This window comes from Triturus cristatus, chromosome 8, assembly GCF_964204655.1.
Source record: "Triturus cristatus chromosome 8, aTriCri1.1, whole genome shotgun sequence".
Taxonomy (NCBI): Eukaryota; Metazoa; Chordata; class Amphibia; order Caudata; family Salamandridae; genus Triturus; species Triturus cristatus.
This window is the reverse complement of record NC_140591.1, coordinates 1491390972-1491407182: the sequence shown is the minus strand read 5'-3', so window position 1 is coordinate 1491407182 and position 16211 is coordinate 1491390972. Positions and strand designations below refer to the sequence as shown.

At 45.5% G+C, this 16211-nt stretch overlaps 1 long non-coding RNA gene across 4 annotated transcripts in view; it reads left to right on the top strand.

The window, feature by feature from the left end:
- LOC146806003 (uncharacterized) overlaps nt 1-16211 on the top strand; it is a 291522-nt gene that overhangs the window by 256937 nt on the left and 18374 nt on the right. For 2 of the 4 annotated variants that reach the window (XR_014967948.1, XR_014967949.1), the window contains 2 exons: nt 4664-5286; nt 5383-6129. The exons of the other annotated variants lie outside the window; for them this stretch is intronic. This is a non-coding gene — a long non-coding RNA (uncharacterized LOC146806003). Of the gene's footprint in view, nt 1-4663; nt 5287-5382; nt 6130-16211 lie in introns of those variants that run through there. 4 annotated transcript variants of the gene reach the window in all.

The window sequence follows — 16211 nt, the reverse complement described above, 5'->3', positions numbered from 1 at the left end:
GATAGTGTCTTCTGTAGATGGGGAAGTCAGTGGCCTCCATTAGGACCGCTAATGTGTGAGAATACATAGGGTCTGGCATATACTATTCCTACGATGTGCTGACTGATGACTTTGAGGACAAATCGATGTGCCAAAAATGCACTCACTATTTTAAAGCATTATCCACAACATCACCATGCACTGAAGCAAATGGACGCCCCTCCACAATGCACAAATACTGAGGACTGGCACTCTGAGTAACCTTTGCTCCTTATTATCTTTCAAATTACTGTCACCTCAGTCACATCACAATTTGCCATACCCACTGATCACATCCAACCATGTTAAGCCATAGTGCCAAAACACTTTAACAATAGCCAGGTTTAGCTACATTGCATTTAAATCCCAGAGTCTAACCATCCCAGTCATGTTGCCGTGTGCACAAATAGCAAATGCAAATCAGCCAATGCATCACTGCAATCATCACTATCTACCCATCACCTGTGTACACTTGCTGTCACTGTGGAAGGAAATTACATCATGTCATGCCATGCTGCTGATATTAGGCTAGCTGTCATCTCTATCATTGTGACAAAAAGGACCTATGGGACAGGTGTGACCTCTACCAACTCACTGCTCCCTGAGTTCACATCTGTGTATGTCTATGGCCACTTACACATCATCACATGAGCACCCTATTGTGGTAGCCACACAGCACACACAGGCCTGACAATAGTAGTGGGCTACACACTTCACACAATAAATTTTCCTGTGTAGGAAGGTCTCACTTCTGACAACAGTCAAAAAAAGATGAGATGTAAACATGGCAAGATGATTTGCTATGACATTGTTCATGGATTTTCCATATGAGAAACAAAATGTTGTACAAATGCAAAACCTCTGCACTCAACACTGAGGCCACGTAGAAGCCATAGCATTCCACTAGAGACATCACAGAGGTCTGCACATGCTCAGGGCTGGGATTCATGCAGTCACTCATACACAAAGTCACACTTTGCACAATACTCACCCCCAACTTGCTGCTGATGGGCCCTCAAGCGTCCATTCAGCTCTGGCTGTGACATTGTCAGAATGTGGGCCATTAGTGCTGTCATGATCCTGCGCGTCAACCTTCCACTTCGAGGGACCAGCCCCAGCATCATCTCACCGATGTTTTTGCTGAGGCGGCAGATGTCATCCCACCTCATGTGGCAGTGTGTATGTCGTCGGTTGGAGACACCCAGATACTGCACCTTGCGGGCAATGGCCCTCCATATGGCCTTACACTGATGGACCTTGAGCTGCAGGCATGGGAGACAAGAAGAGGAGGTTTTTGTAACACTGTGTTGTGTACCACTGTGTGACAGGACAGGAGCATGAAAATACATACCACACTAATACATCAATGGAGAGCAGAGCCCATCCAGCATGTCACATAGTACACCTGGATCAACCGATATCATAGCAATGTACACATCTATGATAATGGACACAGCACTACATGCCCATCTCATACACATGCAGAGTGCCAGCACAGAAACAAATGTGAAAATAGGCCTCATCTGTGATACACTATGCGAGTGAGCATGACATACAATACACTGGAAATGATGTGTAGTGTTCAGACTCACTGTGTCCTATACTACACACCCCTTAATGTCCTTGACCTTTGCATAGCTACATGTGTCATGGTGGTCACATTGAGGTCCCTGGTCTTACATTCTCACACTCTTCTCACAAGGTTTAGTCCTGTCTTGTGTACTCCTAAGGCCTATGATATCTCATTAAGAAATAGGATGGTGGACAACACATATATTTTTCTGAGTCCTTTTAGTGATGGGTCCCTGTACCATTGGACAGTTACCGTGCAGGCCAGAGGGCCTTACACTGAGGATAAACGTGGTTCATCACAGAAATAGCATGCATGTACAATGAGAATGAAGAAACAGTAGATACACATGCAAGACTCTTCACATCATGGAATAAATAGAAGGATGACATGTCCACCTCACATTTAGCAGATGTGTAATAGGTAATTTACTGCCAAAAGTGATAGACTCATGTATTGTACTTCTGTGCAGAATGGACACATCTCCATAGGGTCAATTTGAAAGCAGTACACACATTATTCAGTACCCTCTGGCCAATCTACATTCAAAATGTCACAAATGAGAATATGAACACTTAATAAATTATGACATTACTTGGCACAGGGCATGTGTGTTCAGAGTTCGAGTGTCTCAAATCAGCAGTGTAACTGTATAACTGCTAGACCACAGTATGTCATTTCCATCATTAAATGCAGTCAGGGATCTGTGGAAATATGGTTACACACCCCATTGATGTGAAGTCAGCATGCTAGGCAGTGTCTCACACATTTACATTACCCAGTCACAGAACAACATGTGTTTTTGGCTTCAAATGAGCTGCACCAGTGTCTATGTTGCCGTCCTCCCCACTTACTCAAGTGCAATAAGTACTAGGTCATGTATGGACCATGCTGTTGGCAAAACATTGATGAATGAACATTAGGTTGCACTCACAAGCACATACTACTGCACAGTAACATCATGTGAGCATTCTGAGCACTCTCAGCATTTACTCATACACTTACCAGTACCTCTGGTGCACCATATAGCCTCCCATACTGGGCAAGGACCTCGTCCACCAACACCTCCAGCTCATCTGTGGTGAAAGGACGGACCCTGATGTTCTCTGTTCGAGCCATAACTGGGTCCAGAGTAGAGGTACAGCAGCAGCTGGTGGTGATGAATGGCAGGCAACAGTGTCTGAATGCAAGTGACATGTGTGGATCTCTCACTGGCATGTATAGGCACCTAGGGTTGTTTCAGTGGTACTCTGCTGATGCAATTGGTCTGCCTGGTTTGCATCTTTCAATTGTATCCAATGCCTGTGACCGCAGTGGCGGAGCACACCTACCGCAAGTTTCAAAACTGTATTGCACTACCGGGATGGAGGTTCCCATTGGTTGCAATGGCATTGGCATAATTGGCATAGGCAGTGTCACACTGCTGGGGCCAGGTCGTCTCTACCGCATTCCAGCATCTTGCAATGGTATCCAATGACCGTGACTGCAGTGGAGGTGCATGCCTCCCGCGAGCTTCAAACCTGTATTGCACAACCGATGGCGGTTCCCATTGGCTGCAATGGCATTGGAGGTGTCACACCGTCGGGGCCAGGTGGTCTCTACAACAATCCGGCATCTTTCATTTTTATCCAATGACTGTGACCGCAGTGGCGGAGCACACCTACCGTGAGTTTCAAAACTGTATTGCACTACCCCGATGGCGGTTCCCATTGGCTGCAATGGCATTGGCATAGGCGGTGTCACACCACGGGGGCCAGGTGGTCTTTACCGCAATCTGGCATCTTTCAATTGTATCCAATGGCTGCGACCGCAGTGCCAGAGCACACCTACCGCAAGTTTTAAAACTGTATTGCACTACCGCGATGGTGGTTCCCATTGGCTGCAATGGCATTGTCATAGGCGGTGTCACACTGCAGGGCCAGGTGGTCTCTACCGCTATCCGGCATCTTACAATTGTATCCAATGACCATGACTGCAGTGGCGGGGTATGCCTACTGCGAGTTTAAAACCTGTACTGCACACCGCAATGGCGGTTCCCATTGGCTGCAATGGCATTGGCATAGGTGGTGTCACACTGCGGGGGTCAGGTGGTCTCTACCGGAATCCGGCATCTTTCAATTGTATCCAATGACTGTGACCGCAGTGGCGGAGCACACCTACCGTGAGTTTCAAAACTGTATTGCACTACGGCGATGGCGGTTTCATTGGCTGCAATGGCATTGGCATAGGCGGTGTCACACCTCGGGGGCCAGGTGGTCTCTACCGCAATCTGGCCCCCTTCAATTGTGGCCAATGACCATGACCACAGTGGCCGAGCACGCCTACCACACATATGGACACATTGTGCTATTGCATTGCCACTTGGCAATTTTCATCACTGATAACTATATATTTACACTATATTGTTGCACCTGGTTGTAAAGTGAAATGAGATTGTGACATTTAACTCAATGATGGCCACATATGTCATGTCAGTAGACATGAGTACATGTATTGGTATGTACTTACTCACATGTCATATTGGATATTTGTGTGCATGTACACAGATTTGAGGTGAAATGGAGTTTCATATTTGTGAACATGCCAATGAGTGAAATGGCAACACATCCCACAGTCATGATGGACTGACCACATAATGTGCCTATATCACTGTGGAAAGTGCTGTATTTATCTCGATACTTGTCCAGCTTACACACACTGTGCTCATTGGGTAATAATGTTGTGCTTAGTGAGACTAAAGCAAGAAGGTTGTGCAAGGACAGCGGCTACGTAAAACTCAGCAGTGTTGCTGTTTGCCACATATGCTGTGTCAGCTACACCCAGGGCTGGTGACACAAGATGTAGTTGTGTACCATTTACCATTCACATAGTCTGATTCTGATTTGGAAGTAGTTAGTATGTACATACTGACCAGATGAATGACTACATGAGATCAAGGTGTCTATGCATGTGACACGTGCATTAAGCTGTTGTGACAGTCCGGTCAATGTTGGTGTTGTATTAGTCATTATGTAAGATGTTTGCCACATCTCACTGTGAATTGAATTTACATGTGTCCTATTTCTGAATACGTAGGAGATGACCAAATTTGCATCGGACTTCTCCAGTGCTGGGGAACATGGAGGATGAGAACATCATAAGGAAATTCCATCTGAATTGCCTTACCCTTCAAGAGCTATGTGCTGAGTTGGAGCCCCATTTGAGGCCTCACCAAACCTATCCAACAGCTTTGACGCCAACAGTTAAGGTGATGGTCGCACTGCATTTCTTTGCCACTAGTTCGTTTCAATACAGGGTGGCCATCGGCAGTGGGATATCTCAAGCTATGTTTAGCATGGTGCTGCATGATGTCCTGTCCTCATTGTTGACCTATAAGGACCGCTACATCCACTTTCCAAGGAGACATGAATTGGCAGATGTAAAGGGTGAATTTTATGACCTTGGACACATACCTAATGTTGTTGAAGCCATTGACTGCTCACACGTTGGCCTAGTTCCACCACAGGCATGTGAGCACATCTACCGTAACAGGAATCATTAGCATTCCATTAATGTGCAAGTGGTATACCAAGCAGATATGAGTATCTCCCATGTATGTGCCAAATTTCCAGGTTCTGCACATGACTTCTACATACTGGGCAACAGCATCATCCTGCAATTGATGGAAATTCTGCATCCGGAGCGTGTGTGGCTTGTAGGTGAGTATGCTGAGTCAAGTAGTGTGCTGTATGTGTGGCATGCTGTTCTTGTCAACTGTTTGTATTACAAAATTGGTCTGTGTATCTCACACCTAGGTGACTTTGCATATCCCAACCGGCCTTGGTTGCTGAGCCCACTGAGGAATCCAAGTACCCCGAGGGAAGTCCGCTACAATGATGCACATTGGAGGACACGTCGTGTAGGGGAGTGTTCTTTTGGGCTTCTGAATGCTAGATTTCGGTGTATGGCCAAGAGGGGTGGTGCACTACTCTACTCTCCCCAAAAGGTGTGTCAGACCTTGTTGCATGCTGCATGCTCCACAACCTGGTCTTTTGCAAAGAGATCCCCCTGATCCTGGACAATGATGAGAAGCAGATGCCCCCCACTGCAATTCCACTCATGCCCAGTGACGAGGATAGTGGAGAAGAGGAAGGTGTTGACCTGCATCAATAGCTCATCAACAACTACTTCCCTTTAGGATAAGTAACATTGTACAACAGTGACATTGTTGGCTTTGCTGTTGGTGGCAAAGCATAGATGAGGTGTAGGCTGCTGGCTGTTGTTGGCTCACAGCTAATAGCTGATATGTGTGTTACAGTATATTGTATTCCACCTACCTCATGTCATCATTTTTGGTGTTGGTCATTGTTATGTGTGATGGGTCTTGTATGGTGTTGACTAGTGGTGTGTGTTTGCTGTAACGGCATCACCTGACAACTAAGTGTCATCCTCTTGTGTCTTTCTAGGTTTCTTCACCCATCAATGCCTTGTCACAATCATAGCTTGTGGTACATTGGGATCAGAGTTGACATTGTACATACTGGGATAAACATGGAACTGGCACAAAGGCATAGGTGTGTATATAGTGTTTATTTTCAATTGGGCTAAAATTAGAGTGGATGTAAGGAAATGTATGCATAGTGAGTGTCTGAGTTGTCAGTGATGGTAAAGGAGACCAATAGAGTAGTCCTCACATTAATGGATTCACACAGTGCAACAAACTCCTGTCATCAACATAGCAAGCGGGATTGGATAATCAACAAAGTCAATGTCCAGGGCAACACAAGTGGCATCATGGCTGGCTCAGCGATTTGGCTTTGGTTGGTACTTTGCCATGTGATCCTCATGTGGTGTTTCTCGGATGTCCCCTTTTGCGTTTGGCAGGGGGGCCTCTGCTGCAGGCTCAGAGGTGTCTGAGGAGTCATTGTCTTGCAACTCACCCATCTCTGTTGCCGCAGCTGAGGTGGTGTGTGTTTCAGCAGGCTGGCCACTGGAGGGGGATGAGCCGTCATTTGAGCAGCATGTATGTCCCTCTGAACACCCACAAGCTGGCCCATGAGGTCCACAAGTTGGCCTATTTGTGTGTCTATGGAACTCTGCAGCAGGCGGAGCTCACACAGTTCTTCAATAACCTGGCCCATCTGTCCCTGGATCTGTTGGTAAGCACCAAGGACTCTTGCAATGGTGGCCAGGGCTTCTGTCTCAGTGTCCTCATTTCACTGTCCCCCAGTTGCCCCCCACCTGCCCTGCTGACACGGACCTGTGACGTTGGAAGTCGACACACTGCACACTCTCTCTGGCATCCTCGGCTTGTGTGATGGTGTTGCTAACCACTGAGGCAGGGACAGTGTTGCAGACAGCAGTGGTGATGGAGGTTGTTGCAGCACAGGTGGTTATAGCAGGGTCAGCACTATGGTTGTCGCTGGTGTGTTGATTGTTGGGGTGATGGCGGACAATGAGGCCTTGAGTCTGAGTGCACTCTGGCAGTCCCGAGGGGCCAGGTTGTTGCTCCTCATCTGAGAAACATAGAGAATCAACATTTGGAAATTACTGCTTATGAAATTGAATCATAACTCTCCAAAAATGTCCTATGGGAGGGTGGACTTCACAGTAGTGAAAAACAAATTTGGGAGTTTTTCACTACAAGGACATGTAAAACTTAAAAGTACATGTCAAAGCTTTCAATAACACAGCACAATGCCCTATGGGCTACTTACGCCCTACATTAGGGGGGATATATAAGTAAATAAAGGGGAGTTTAAGGCTTTGCAAGGGGACTTAATGCCAAGTTGACTTTGCAGGTTAAAACTGCATTCTGGCTGCAACAGCAGACCTGGCATATGTTGTCAGGTGCTACTTAATTGGGTGACACATTAAGTTCTGCAAACCCACTGGTAGAATTTAATTTACAGGCCCTGGGTATATGGTATACCACTTTACAAGGAACGTCTTAGTAAATCGAATATGCAATTGGGTATGAGCCAATGTAAGTATGGTTCAGGAGAGTGAGCACAAGCTCTTTACCACTGGGGAGCAGTGGTACAGTGCACATACTCCTAAGGCCAACAAAAATAGGAACAGCAAAGGGGGTGAAGGTGGGGGCAAAAATATTGGGGAAGACCACCCTAAGGCTGACAGGTCTAACAGAAAGCAAGTATTGTTCCTGAAGTACACCATACCTTTTAGTTCTTTTGTTCTGGAATTCTTTTACTGCACAGAACTAAAATATGGAAGTACATTGAATTTAAAAGAAATAGATTGACTTCCACAAATGCATAATACAATTATTATGCTGCCTTCTTTCCATATGCTCTTTGAAACTATGTATAGAATATTGATTCACAAGAAGTAGCAGGATTCATTGCTGTAGAATGTGTGGTCGGTAGAAACTATGCCCAGGTGGGGGAACAGTGGACTTTAAAAATCTTGACCTAAGTGTCGGAGGTGTACTGCTGAAATATCTATATGTTTTGTGATTGTCTAGCAAAATAGAATATTGCAAATGCTTGTAGCAGAACCTAGTGTCACAACAAACGACAGACAGAAAATTGTGCAAACACAGCACTGTCTCTGGGTGTACAAGATTGAGAAATGGTCTTTATCCTGCACTCACTATTGAAAAATTAAGCAATCGATCATCTGAAATACTACTTATTTCAAAATGACATTATGTCTCGAAGGCTAAAGTCTAACTTAATATCTAATGCACTACTTCAGGCAGCCTACGCCTCAGGCAAATATCAGGTATCCTTAAACAGGGCGCCTGCAGAAGCTCTCATTCACTGTAAGCCTATTCAAATTCCAAATTACAATTCATGCTCGCTCTAGCTTGGCATCAGTTAAGATCACCTGAGAAGGCTGTTGCTTCAGACAAATCAGTAATGAAATAATGATGACCTGATGCCATGAACTGAATGACACTACCAGGTTTTCACATACAAGGCACACGGAGCATATTGAGTAACTTGTGTAAAACCACTAAACCTTGCATTACGAGTATAAAAGTCTAGCAAAGGTACATACTAGTATTTGGGAAGGCACTGATGAAGAGCTACACATCTTAGCACAATGGATAAACAATGTACAATCCATAAGTCTTGCATCTCTAACCTCACATTCTCTGAAACAGTCTAAGTACATTAGTGCTATTGTTGAACCTTTGCAGAGGCCGATAATAACAATAGACTGCTGCTTAGAATGTCTTGATCCAAGCCTCGAAAAGTTACCAAGCCTAACTTGATCAGGAAATTAAACATGATGTGGATAATTGTAGGAGAGTAGGAACTGCTTCACATGGGTACCCCAACTTTTTGCTGGTATTTCACTGTTTTTCGACCTTAGTCTGGCTGTGGCCCTGCTAATCAGGACCCCAGCCTACCTCTCTAAAATGGTTTCCATGTACATTAGGTACATTTGTAATTGGATTCTGGAGTGCCTTATAAGCCCCTAGTCTAAGGTATACTATGTACCTAGGGCATAGGTACCTCAGAGGCCTACCAGGGGCTGAAGCATGTATTACGCCACCCCTGGAAACCACTCCAAAATGACACCACAGGTCTGCTACTCCAGCCTGGGTAAGGTGGTGTCTGCACCCCTTACTGTGGTATAGGCTACCTATATCACTACCATTGCACACACATATAAAACCTATAAGTCACTCCTATGGCAGGCCTTAACAATCCAGAAGGCAGAGTGCTTGGTTTTTATGTGAGAGTGTGCCCCTGCATGAGCAGAGCCCCTCTGCAGCATTTTGAGGACCTCCTCTGATGCTGTTTGTGGTGCAGCCTAACCATACACTCTTAAGTGCATTATAACCTCGCAGTAAATGATAATTTTGGACTGGCTGCACGGAAACATGTAGTGTTGGGTGTCAAACGCTTTGGATTACTACCCCCCGCCAGTTCTGGCGGCAGGGGTAGCATTCCACCCTTCTAGAGGGAGAGACATGTTCACACTGGTCTACCCGGTAAAGACTTTCTATAGCCCTGGCATCACTAAATGGATGCCACTGCCACAGACATGGGTCTGGCCTCCTGCTGCTGACCGAAACTCCGGCAGGGGAGGCCTGGACAATAGGTTTCCTGTCCCAGGGAGGTGTAACCACCTCCCCAGACAGGCAGATGTGTATTGGGGCTGGGCGGGAGCACTCTCTGGTGCTTTGAAGTCCTGCACTGGGGGCACACTTGGTGTCCCTGTGCATTGTCCAGTTCAAACCGGTTGCAGGGGCTACCTGCTCCTGCTCTGGCGTGAAACTGGACAAAGGAAATGGGTGTAACCACCCCTCTTTCCAAACCCTCGTATAGGTGGGTCGCAGAGTATCTCCAACCCCCTAACTTTGTATAAGTATGGGAACTCAGTCCTTGAGACTTTAGATTAGCCTGGACGAAATTCTGCAACATATATCATGGACCTTCGATGTTCTATTTCAACTAGAAGACTTTGCATCACTAGAGGTAGATTTCCAGACTTCCCCGAGGTTACCATGAGTCCACGGCAAAGCTGAGACCCGTGGCTATTGTGGGTGACGTGGAACCTTGACCCCTGGACACCGTGATTTTTTGCTGATCCATAATCTTCCTGGTCTTCCTCGAAGTTGTGCTTTGGTCTCAGAGTAGCCCCAGCCTTGAGAACCTCCTGCACCGAATATCTCTGGCCTCCACTCCACAAGTGACCCATGGGCCAGTTTCAAGTGCGACCGCTCAAGGCTCCTTTGCAATCGCTAGCCCGTTGGCTAGTGGATCCTCACGAAGGCAACTCCTCTTCTGATTGGGCTTTCCTGGTTGCTCCAGACATGCCCCGACTTACCCTCGCCTGGTGAGTCCGACAGACCTTGCTGGTCTGCACTGATGTCCTTCATCTATTTCCATGTGACTTGCCGTTGCCTCGGCAGACTTCATGGGACAGCTCGAATCCAGCTCCTGGTTGTGTCGATACCTCCTGAACCTCGTGGTTGAAGAGTCAAGACACCTGTCAACTCACCTGATGCACCCGACATCTGTGGGCATTGGAATATCGAGTCCCTGGTCACTGGTAAGTGACCCAGACTCTGTCCCCTCTGCTTTCAGGTTCCTTCCATCCTAGATCCAGGCTTGGATCTCTTCGGACACTTCTCCTCTTCACGGCAGCAGCACTTCTTTGCAGCTTCCACTGAAAACAGCGACGCGACCCGACACCAAAAGACACCTATGCACCCGGCTTCCCTGGGTGAGATAACTCGATAACTCTGGTGCTCCCGTGGGTGTTGGCTCTAGACACCTCTAAGTCCAAAAGGGTTCGCTCGTAGTCATGCTCGAAGTGTCGTTAAACTCTTAATTTCCAACCGCTACTTTCCCCATAGAAGATAACAGCGATTCGCGGCTGTGTTCTTACACTGCACGCATCCCCCGTGAGTCCCCTGTGTCACTACCTTGGGTGGTTCCTTGTGGTCCAAGCACTTCCACAGGCTCTAGACCTTGTGACTAGCTCAGTCGTGGTTCTCATACCACTTTATTGGTATATGGTTTGGTACGCCCCTAGGGCCCAAGCGTGTATTTGTTCTTTTACTGTTTAATACTGACTTGTAACTTAAGTAGTTCGAACTCCAGCCTCATAAAGAGACTAGAGGGGTGTGTTTTATCTTAAATACATATATTTTAAATATATACCTGGTGTGGTTGTCCTTTCATTTGGTCATTCAAGAGATTATAGACTGGTAAAACAAGCTGCTTTACATTCCTTCAAGACTTAGCCCGAAGGCTGCTCTCCATAGCTACCACTAGGATAGCTTTCATTAAAGGTTGTCTTTAACCTATCACCATAAGGGGTTGTTTGGACTGATACCAGGTGCCCACTATAACTAGTGGACAGCATATATCAGGCCAACCTCTCACAATAATACTCATTCTACTCTGTTTTGAAAACCTGCAAAAAGAAATTCCCATATACAACAGAACATCAGCTCGATTAATACCCTTTGCAATAGCTGCCGTTTGAGGTAGCCCTTGCTCTTAAAAGATAATTGTGTATCTCAAAATTCACTGTTTTTGGAATCAGAGGCTCTCTGCCAAAAATTGACCAAGAGAGATTATTGTTGCTGGCCAGTTAAGTGAGCACATAAATATGCTTGGTTTTGTCTAAGAGAGAAATAATCAACCCATAAGATTCATGAAGCTACTTTCAACCCTTTGAAAACTTTCATCAAAAGGATACATATATGTAACTAGCACAAATGAATGTGCAATGTGAAAAAAATAAACTCATTCCTTTTCAAAGAAATCAGCATATTGAAAATCTAGTGGGCTAAGCTCATACAACCAAGCCTAGTTCCTTGACAGCAGCATTTGATCTTCCAGGAGTTGTAAGTGATTTCACATGTGGCAACTAGTTTGTATGTGCACAAACTAGTAACACTAAGGGCCTGATTCCGATGCCGTTCGGAAATCCTCCAAATCGGATTTGGCTTTCCGAGATCCAGTTCGTAGCCCTTGTTTACAACCGAATCGTACACAGGTCTGAATGACCTCTGTAAGATCGCGTAAGCACCAACTGAATTGTTTCCAGGACCTGAACCTGTCCGTACAACTCGTTCGTAGCTGAAGCGTGCCGCACTATGGAGCCGAATTCCGACCGAGCGAGTACGATGCACGATTCAGACAGCTGCTTTGCCTTGGTCTGAGCGAGATGAAACAGCTGTCATAATCATACTTCAGGGGGCCATAGCAGGCCCCCTTCACCAGGGGCCCTCTGAATCTGTCACAGGGGTTGTGCCCATGGGTCCCCCCGATCCAGGCATGCACAGTGTGGCGTGCCCACCACAGTTTGTAGCTTCTCCCCACCCACCCCTTTTCTGCTAGGCGAGCCTGTGTACGCGTCTGTACAAGGGCTCTCATAGAGTTCAATGGGAGTCCCAGCAAACCGAGTTAGTAGGCATACTTCAGCATCGTACTTGCTCATTCGGACTCCAGGATCACTTCTCGATTGGAATGCGAGATCGGAATCAGGCCCTAACATTATTCCATATTACACAAACATTATAAACCCTCACTAATTATAACAGCATCAATGTAATTTGTGCCATCGATTGACTGAGTTGAGTTACTCTTTGTTGGGCATACTACACAGAAGGGAAAGCTGAGAATAAATCAACATGTTGGCAAAATTGGCTGCAGAATACAAAAGGCCCCCTTGATACAGCACTTTTTGCAGTTTAAACTGCTGGATAATGACTTGAGATGGATTATATCTGGGGATATCAAACCCCCTGCAGGAGGTACTGGCTAGCATAATGTAGTATTTTTGGTACCTCCAAAGTATTTTCCGGACTGATTTTATTCCTGATATACTAGATATACAGTGACTATCTTTTCTCAAGAACTTCTTTAAGTAACAATTTCTTAACCTAATTTCATAGTGGCGTTCCTTGAGTCCATTCAATGACTCTTTTCAATTTCTGTTTGGGTCTAGGTTTTCCTCAATGGCTTCAGCAACCCCGACTCTAGTATGTACCACATTTAGTGACTGTTAACCAGTGTATGTCACAATGTAAATCTAATAAAACAACATGCTCCTTACTTATCACTGTGAATCTCATGCTGGAAGAGCCAATATTAAAAACACATTAATTTTCTTTTATAAAAAATAACCTTTGACAAATGTTCTATTTTTTTTGCAGCCTTCTTTCACCTTTTTCTAAAAACAATTCCTGTATTAACAAACCAGCATTTTTTGTATGTTATGAAGGCCACTGTGCACCATTCATAAAGTGCGCCTTAGGAGGGGAGGATGAGATGTTCACATCCTCAGCATTAATTTTATAATATTGTGGAGGTGAATATTTTGAAATCCATGTTTTTTTGGTGGAATGTCTGATGTTTGCTTTGAAGGCTTCCCACATATAATTAAATATGAGTGGCTTATGCAGAACATGCCGTACACTGTGCTGGCTTCATTAACCTACTGGAAAACCTGGCTAACAAGCAGCATGTTAGCAGTGCAGTAAACATACAGAGGTGTTTCTCCAACCCCTACAACACCTACAGACATGAGAGAGGCACTTCTGGAAAGAGGAGAGTCTCCTCTTTTGTGTGGTGCGTCTCCTAAATGGATTCTTGCTAGGGATTGTCCCCAAACAGGAATCCCCATTAAACACTAGGGAAGTTTTTTTTGTTAAAGCAGGGTCTACCCCCAGGCATATGGTAAGGCCCACATGGGCATATGTTAAAAAATGATGTTATCCTTGTCCAGGTGTTGGGGAAGGTGGGTTGTTGCCTCCCTAAAGGCTGCAATGCCCCTCCAACAAAGGGAAAATGGAGCTGGTCATTTTGTTTAAGATGACTCCTGCCCGGGAGCTTTGTATGACCGAGAGCGAGCCTCTCCTTTCTAATGATGTCACTGTCATAGATTCCTGCAGATCACTGAGGAGGAATTCTCAGCATGGGAAGTTAATCAGCCTACCACAGCCATTTCCTTCACTGTAAGTGATGGCATTCTGTATGAATTACAGATCCTTTCGGCCAGTCCTCTTCATCCATTAGTCTACTGTTTTTTGCCCACTACAGCATACAGCATGGAGCAACAGACCTGCCAATCAACCATAGGCTAACTTTACTATGGATGATGGCATTCTGGCTTTTCACAATGAACTCATATTCACATACTTTAGTTCCCTTCAGTGCCTGGAACTACTGTGGCAATATGTGCTTTTGGAAACAACATTTTCCCCATTGAATGATTCCAGGTTTTTGTGCATGATGTGTTCCTTGAGTTAATTGTGCCCCAAACAAATTTGCATGACTAAACGTTTTCTGAGGAAGAATAGTGGCACTCTGGGGGTTCGTTCTAGGAATCATCTGTGCACTCACACTTCACTTGGGGAGTTGCAACATATTTGGGCTTTACACTGCTCATATTAAAATTGCACACACCAACATCACAGTCTAATTGGTTTACTAATACACTTTTGGACAACACCCAGATTTCCATCTATCACGAGCAGAGATCGATAACTCTTCAAAATTACCTTGGGCCATACAGTAGGGTTGTTCTAAATTCAGAATGCCATGGAAAAGTTGTTACCAAAGATTTATACTCCAGGAAAGAATTAAGGGGCATATTTACAAGGATTTAATACGGCTGTTTCGTACAGTTGGGACACTATTGGGGCTATTTTTAAATCGCCATATTTACAGGTTGCAGCAAAAACTGGTTAGTGACAGTTCTTCAGATTTAGCATCAGTTTCTCACAGCGCCAATTTGGTTTGCATGACTTACCGAAAATGAGATGCAAGGTAGGCTTTCCCATGTAAAAACTCCACAGAACACAATATTTACAAGGATTTCCTTGTACTTCGTTAAAAAAGAAAAACAAATGTGACTTAGCGGCAGTTTCTTACCGCTAGGAATTACCTGGTCTTAAAAATGACGCTAACACACTTGTATAATAGGGGCCTCGTTTATGAGGTTTTGGCACAGAGCAGCACCGCAAGGAATCTTGGTGTTCTGCCTAGCGTCAAAAGAAAAGGGCAGGAATGCACCATATCTGTAAGAGACGGAGCCGATCTCTAAGTTACAGTGCATTCCTGCCCTTTTCCCCAGCACACAATGGGCTGCCATGTGCCAAAGCACTATAGTGCAAGGGTGCCTGCGTTGCATGCTGATTGATTTTGTGCGGGAAGGGGCACCTTCCTGGGCAGAAAGTAGCACACATAGAAAACGGAAAAAAACATTTCTCCTCATTGCACCTCCCTACCACCATCCCTGGGGGCCATCAGATTCTGACGCATTCACAGGTTTACGATTTCTTGTAAATCTGGGAATGCTTCAGATTCCTTGGGTGTTACATGGGACCACCCATGGAACGCTCCTTTTCTGAGGTGTTCTGTGTGAAAGGGGCACATATTTGCAAGTCCATGAAAAGCCACATAAGTGGGATTACGTAGCCTTGTCAATATGATGTGGCACATTGCGTCACAGGAATGTCAGCAAAAGAAAACTGGAGACAGGGAACTGTGAAAAGACGGAGACTCTCCGGAGCCGTCAGGAACTGTGGAAGAAGGAGAGACGCTCAACCAGAAACCATTGGGGGAGCAGAGACTCCCAGCTGGGAAGTTTGTTGCTGAAGACAGGAGGCACACAGGTAAGGTAGCGTTGATGAGGGCAAGCGCATGCAGATACTTTAAGCGTCATTTATAGCCTAGCACTCAAGCAGCTGCATGTGGAGGTGTGCTGACAATGTGTCACAATCAATTAGGCCATCTATGCATGTCTATAATTGTTTGGACACGTGCCATGGTTGCAAACGCAATGTGCTTAATGTCTTTCGCGTAACTAACGTTCCTCGAGTATACAATCATTGTTGGACATATCCAGAGTGCACAAACATGTAACTGATGGAACGATCACTGCCACCAGGGATTACTCAGATCCGTAGCACACATGATACATTGGGACAATTAAACTACCAACAGTTCCATAATACTAGCACTATTTATACTCCCGGATGAGTGTGCACAATGTGCAAAGGCAGGGGAAAGCAGGGTCATGACAACCACCACCACCAGCACCACAACACTGCTGTAGAAGGGAGCGGTCTACTGCCAGTGGATCACCCTCATTCACCTCTGGTAAGAAGAGGAGGTCATAGCCCATTACATGTTTAAGAAGGGGT